This window comes from Microcebus murinus, chromosome 4 (genome assembly GCF_040939455.1).
Source record: "Microcebus murinus isolate Inina chromosome 4, M.murinus_Inina_mat1.0, whole genome shotgun sequence".
NCBI classification, from domain to species: Eukaryota; Metazoa; Chordata; class Mammalia; order Primates; family Cheirogaleidae; genus Microcebus; species Microcebus murinus.
Window position 1 is genome coordinate 40581933 of NC_134107.1, and position 7315 is coordinate 40589247.

The window sequence follows — 7315 nt, forward strand, 5'->3', positions numbered from 1 at the left end:
CTTTGGGGTTTTATTCTTTGAAACTTTGTATAGTATTCCTTTCCAGTTAATCTCAAAGTCTAATTCACTTAGCATAAGTTATATTCTTAAAAAAAAAAAACCTGATATTTAGAAAAATGCAAAACATGACCATCTCCCAAATATTTTGCTGTAGTATTGGAAAAGACCATTGAGAGTATGAGTAAACACACAAAAAGTGTCATACAATTTAAGAGCATAATTTCATTTCTAATGCCATTATTCTTTTGAGTATTTTTTTTAAATTACCATATATTTTCTTTGAAAACATTTTTCATGCATGTATCTAGTCAACCAGTGCAAATGTGAGCTGCTTTCAACACACCTTGTCATAGGTTACTAAACTGTCAGTGTAGGAATTGGAACATCATCACTGTTTATTCTTTCACAGTTAATAATAACATTATTTATCTAAGTCTTAAAGTTTTCTCCAAACCATGTGATTAAACACCAAAAACCTAAAATACTGTTTTGTCCCCATTCTTCTAAAAATATATCAAGTCCTAGGAAACAAAACATTTCCCTGTAGCTAATTAGTATTCCTACAGGTCAGCTCAGCTCAGAAACAAACATTTAAATAATAAAGTCATAATGTTTAACAACATGATTCATACATTTAAATAACTAATTGAAATCTTAAAAGGGTTACCTCTAAAATGTCTTTCTTCTCAAGACACAATCTCTCCCACTACTTTCCTGAAAGTGAGATGCCGTAGTTCAGTAACTTTACCTACACTCTATTATGTGCTCTGCAACTTCCATTTAAGCATCAGAGTCCTATTTGCTCTATAAAAAGCAAGAAGACACCTCGGATTCTTAAGCTCATTGTCCAGCAAAGAATTCATCAAGGGATAGTTTACAGTAAGTCTAATGGCATGTAACAATTCCAATGAGCCAGAGGGACACAATCCTTCCCCTCAATACTTCCACTAAACAGTAAAGTTTTTATTTTCCTTGACAGTGGCACATTTATTTCTCATGTACTCTGTCCTGTGTACTGCCAGAAATGTAATTTGAACTATCTTCTAATATTTACAGATGATCATTAAGTGAAAACAATAAGAATAATTAACCAATTTTATTTTGCTACTTTGTATATAATAGGAATTTTAGTGGTGAGAAAAAGCAAGAACAGAGTTACATTTTCTCAGGGGCAAAAGTGACAGAAAGAAGGCTTAGTGGGCAATTAACAAGCTGTAGAAACTAAACATCTGACTAACATGTAGAAACCTAAAGTCACTGTCATAGATTGGGACTCTTCTATTTAAGTCCCTTCTGAATAGAATTAGGATTGTCAATCCAATTTCTCCTGATCTTTTTTTCATATTTCAAATCACCACCAAACTGAGCATGACTCCATGGCTTAGCTGAAAGTCACTACCTGGAGGTCTTGGATTTAGATTTGGCTGAGACATGAACATGAACATGGAAATGGCTCCAGCTAGCAGGATCAAAATTTGGAATATGGAGAATTTACCCCATGGCAAAGTAGTTTCCAACTGAAATGAAGAAATTGTGGTGAATAAAGGTCAAATAAATTTATAATATTATCCAGAAGAAAAGATTACTACAGAATTGTACCCTTCTTAGAATTTTTAACAAATGTTTAATCAATCTGGATGACTTGAATTGCCTATAAAGAATAAACTATAACAAAATAGATCACTTCAGTTCTTTTGAATTCATTCAAAAATTTTCAAAATCACAAGAGATGTCCAGGGTAGCTTTTAAAGATAGGACATGAAATGATTAATGATCCACTAGACTTGAAGAAAAAAATTTGGTTAGGGAGAAAGAAAAACATGTTTTTGTAATATTTCTAAAGACTGAAAGATGTTTCCAATAAAATTTATATAATCTAAATATCTCAAAATCTTGATAACTTTGGTAAATATTAAAGTCAATCACTTTGGAAAGAGGCATAAAGACTGAAATGCTTCTATGGCTCCTTCAAGCTGTCTGAGTGAATAACTAAAAGTGGATAACTCAACCCTCATGGCTTGGAATTCAGAACAATAAAATTTAAAGGGAAAAACATGCAGAAACTTAATACAAAATCCTTCAAAGACTATGCATGTATTTTTCTTTCTTTCTTTCTTTCCATAGTAGAACTGATTCTGGAATAACAATTATGAATACGATGAGACTTGAACTAGCCCAGGGGAAGAAGAAAAAAATTAATGACTCCATAAGTAAAATATCACATGTTTAAAGACTGTCTAGTTTGTTATTTCGGAATTCCAGCTGAAGACATCATAGTTCTGACTCTGAAGAAAAAGTATTCTTCCATGCCACCTAGAGGTGTGCTTTAATTATGACCAAGATGATTTCTGGCTTACCTCTAGACTTTGCAGACATGTTAGAGAAAAAGTATTGCAATATTACATAGACAATAGATTAGGAAGAAAAATAAGAATTAAATGATAAACATTATATATCACTACTATCTGCTATGAGATTCCACTAAGAAGCCTGACTCATGGATAGAATGCTAGAATTGGAATTAGAAGGCAGGTTCATATAATATCTCCACTACCTAGACATTAAGGAGCTAGTCTATTCTAGTCATATGACTTTTCTCTTTGTACTTGAGTTCTTCAGTATGTACAATGGAGGCTAACACCTTACAGATAATTTTGAGGATTAAATATTTATGCCAATGCTTGGCATATATTTTACATTCAATATATTTTATATTAGTGAAATCTAAATCATCATCAGAAATGTGTCAAACTAAACTTCCATGGACTTATCTTCAAAAGAAAAGCAATGCTATGACAAAACAGGAATATTATATAGAATTCTAAATCATTAGAAAAGGACAAAGGACAAGGGGGAGAAGTGCAAACAGATAAAAAATAGTAATGATATAATACGATAAATAATGGAAAATTCAAAGTTTTCTTCATATTGAGAAGGATGCTGCCTCCAAGATGCTGATTAACCAGTTAAAGATCATAAGCTATTAACAGAGAGAAGTGCTATACCTCTCAAACATGAAAGGGTATCACTACCACCCCCCTCATCCACACATACACACACACAGTCAACTGTGGCCATTCAAAACAGTAAGTCCAAATCAACCCACAGTCAAGAGGCCCATTTCTAAAGGTAATCTTTGCGTTGACCTTTGCAGCATTGACCTCACCTCTGTTCAGTTGTGTTAAGGGTGTCAAAAATGCAGATACAAAGTTTGCAAGTTAATAACACTATATTTTAAAATTAAAAACAAACAATGCCCCAAACCAAGCACCATTTCAAACTCTGGAAAGAGAAAAATGCCATCTTTCAAGCTGAACTCAAAGACTAAAGCAACAAAGAAGATTCTAGAAGGCTTTATTTCTCCATTGTGAGTTCTTTACTCCTTTGTTATTCATTTTGGCTAACCAATAATATCTCTACAAAAAGGTATTTTCAACCAATGTCATGAATGCAAAATCTGAATCTAAGGGTCTAATCAGAAAATAAAGTCCACAATTTAATCAGAAAGGCAATTTCAGGTCTTGTAATGGGACCTCCACCTCTGGCTCAGTGAAGCAACTTATTCACAAACATAAAAGCACCAAACATAAAGCAAAATAACACTCAATGCTAGTTTATCTAATTACATAATAAAATCTTTAAACTCAACAAACTTAGATCTATGTAGTCAAATTCATCATTATAAATAAGGGACTGGTAGCCTAAAAAGATATTTTGCCCAAAGTAACAAGATTATTTAGTTAGAGTAATTAAAAGTGTCCTACTTTGCTCTCCGGTGCCCAACTTTGTGTAATGCTAACTCTCTTCTAGGCATCTCTTTCTTATCTCATAGTTCAATGATAATTTGTTTTTAATGGAATCATGGTATGAATACAACAAAAATTCCTTCTCAAAACATGAATAGAAAAACTACGTGAGTTAGTGAGAACTGATTTTCTATATTTTCATGATATTGGGGATATTTTTTCAAGTTTTTTTAATCCTACTAAACCATCCCTCCAAACAATTTAGCACAAAACCCTATCAGATTAGCTTGGGACATAGTTTGATTGGAAAACCATCTGGCAGTTATGAATCAGACTATTTAAGGGACTTACATCAAAATTTCATATAAGTTTATTAGGTAATCCTTAATTCATAAGAAAATTTCGGTTTTCTGTATATATAATACAAATATTTCTATTACTTATTTATAAAATAGTTAAGAGATAGCACAGTTCTATATTCTGTTGAAATATATATGTGTACGTATATATGATGGTATCATGGGAAAAACTAGTAAAATCTCAATGAATTGAGTCTGAAAACATTTATACAGAAAATTATGCAACCCACAGTCAAGAGGCCCATCCCTAAAGGTAACCTTTGCTCTCATCTATAGCATTGACCTCACCTCTGTTCAGTTGTGTTAAGGGTGTCAAACAACGCAGACACAAAGTTTGCTCGTCAATACAAGCATCTCACTCATTTTGACAAAAGATATTTTCTACTTGCACTCCAGTTCATTTCTCTAGTCAAAAAAACAATGAGTGAAAAACCTTGATAGTTGTTCAGGAGAAATTAAAAGAAGCATTTGGATCCCTTTTGGGCCTCAATATCAGTACACAAAGATACCAAAATATTACAACATTCCCAGCAGTTTTAAACAAGAGTCTCCCTGTAAACAAATCGTTAATAGCCTCACCATTTGCTTTCAACCAAGGTAACTTTAGTTTCCCAAAGTTTCCCAGAGTCTACAAAACAATGCAGACTTCCAGTCTTGAAGCAAAATTTTAAAATACACAACATAATTTAGGGTTAATATACCACCCAACATTTCACCATACCTACAAGTTTAAGGTTTAAACTAAAGTTTCTTAACAAGATACTAGAAAACTTAGGGGCAATCACATGACCTTTAGCACAAGGTGAAAGAATTTTTGCCACGTGCATTTATTTCCCAGTAAAGCTCAGTCCACATCACCAAAGTATGATGTTTAGCAATAAAGTAAACAAATAAGCCCAAACTTTAGTAGCATATAGACTGAAATTCAAGCTATCTTACTGTGCAAGAGACCACTCAGGCAGCCCTGTGGGAAAGCTTCCATGTGCATTGCAAAGGCTCAATGTCCCTCATCCATCTGTCCCTTACCTTCTCTTAGACAGTCAAAACCCAGACGCCCATGTTGGAGAGGACCACCAAAGCCACCACCTTCTGAGCAGTTAGAGGGAAGCATTCCTCGAGAAGAAGCTCATTGATCAATTTCAAAACCAAGCTGGGCAAATCAGATCCCAGAGGTAGTTAATCAGTGTTCACACTGCTAAGAGGTTGGGGAAAAGAAGCAATGAGCAAGCACAAGGGCTTGTTCTCTGCTTTGACTCTGTGAATCTCAAGGGACAGGTGAAAAGAAAAGGTGGATTTCCTCTGCCTGACTGGCACATCCAACCTGTCTGAGCCTTTATTTTAACACTAGGATGCCCAATGGGTGTTCCTGTGCACATGCAGATCTTATTCCATCAGCATAAGATCTCCCATACACAATTGATCCATTCTTTTTATTATTATTATTATTTGGAGGGGTGGGATAAATTTAAGAGTAAAGTTTTGCAAACTCTTGACTGTAAGAAGGTAAAGATGAAAGAAGCAAGAGGATGAAGATGAAGAAGGTGGAGGGGGTAAAAACTGATTTCAAAAAGGTTGAGGGGAAAATTGACTAACCCTCCCCCACTTATAACTATTGGAATTTAGAAGACAATCTGTTAACCCTCGCTTTTTGCTCCCTCTCCATTTAAGACAATACAAACTTCGGATGCCTGGGCTAAGTTAATGGCAATTTTCCCGTACTGAGCTGATAGAATGTGATTTCACCAGGATAGCTAATACCTCCAAAGCAAAATCGGCTCCTTTGCTCCTCGAACAAGTTCAGATTCTAGTCTCATCTCTGAACTGGACAAAAAGAACAATGCTATGCAAAATCTTCCCAAAGAATGTTGATACACAGGCTAGCTAGTGTTTGTTTATTCGCATAAAACTCAACTCTGTCAAACTCATCAACCCAAAACAGTATCACCCCAAATCACACGTGCGCTACGTTTTCCTAGCATTCTGGTCTCATTGTCTCAAGGAAAACATTCAGGATCGGTCCACGAAGACCATCGCCGCCTTTCTGCCTCTCCCCACCCCCGTAACAGACAATGCTGAGCATGCATTACAGACACCCTTGTGCACGAATGCATATGTGTGCATTTATAATCGATGTGCTAATAAGAAGTCCTCACTCTGTCCCTGGTTGGCTGAGCCGCCCCAGCGGGCTTACGTGCTGCGGTCATTTGGGCTGTTCCACAATAGGGATGAGGAACACATGGTTGTTTCCAGGGAATCAGAAAGTCACCCACTGCAGTGACTACCCACTCTCAGCGCCAGTCTCTCCAACTGTCCGCCGCTCTTCAGCCCTCTCCACGTCGTCCCTGAGGTTATTTTTAATGACCTGCCCCCTCCCCCACGCCCCCACCCCCGTGCAACAGAGAGGCAGGGGCTCCCGCAGTCCCCGGCTGCAGAGCGCACACGCTGCGGTGGCGTTGGTGCGGAGCTGGGCCAGCCCGCCTTGCTCACCCCTGCGTCCAGAGCTGGGCTACTGGCTGTTCTCACGGGCGGCTGGGCTCTGAGCTGGGCTCCTGCAGCTTCTCGGGGCCAACCCCCTCCAGGCGCAGGTCCTGCAGCAGCCGCTCCCCGCACCCCACCAGCCTGGCGGCAGCGGTAGCAGCTACAGCCGCACTGCCCCTCTTCATACTTCTCTGATGGCTCCTCTTGGTGCTGTTTGGGAAAACGATTTTTTCTCCCTGCCAGAAACAGATTTCCTACATTTCATCAGTCCTCATAGACCGAGCGGAAGTAAAATGCTTACTTTTTCTGGTGGACAGCAAACGCAATTGACACTGATTTACCCTTCAAACGGGGAGAGATTGTATTACAAGCCCTTGGCAGCAATTCCGAGGTTGGGGCCAAGTTCCAGCCCCCTCCTTGTCCCCCAAACACTAACCTGAGAGAGAAAGGGTGGGGGTGGGGAGGAGATCATATTTAACTCCAGGGTTTTAACAGAGTCAATGGCTTTAGCACAATATTAAAATTGGGTGTTGGAAAAGTTCTGCGTTTCTGGGCAGTGATTCTGCAGACAGGCATGAGCTTTCCAGTAACTTCGGCCACTCTTCCTTCCAAATTGAACATTTTGATGTCTTACAATTCTCTTTAAATGTCAAATTTTAGAAGAGGCTACACTCCAGGCTGTTTCTGTTTTACAAAAGGAAATACGATTCCACTCTTCCTTCTCTCAGCCTC

General features: G+C 37.7%; 1 protein-coding gene across 4 annotated transcripts in view; it reads right to left on the reverse strand.

Moving 5' to 3' along the window:
* Window positions 1-6882, reverse strand: part of GAS2 (growth arrest specific 2) — a 121881-nt gene extending 114999 nt beyond the window's left edge. Inside the window, exon 1 of one of the 4 annotated variants that reach the window (XM_012735531.2) lies at window positions 6593-6882. The gene's annotated coding sequence lies outside the window, so the exon portion shown is untranslated. Of the gene's footprint in view, window positions 1-5131; window positions 5372-6592 lie in introns of those variants that run through there. The other 3 variants (XM_076002088.1, XM_012735532.2, XM_076002089.1) reach the window with 3 other exon arrangements.
* Between the last annotated feature and the right edge of the window lie 433 nt (window positions 6883-7315).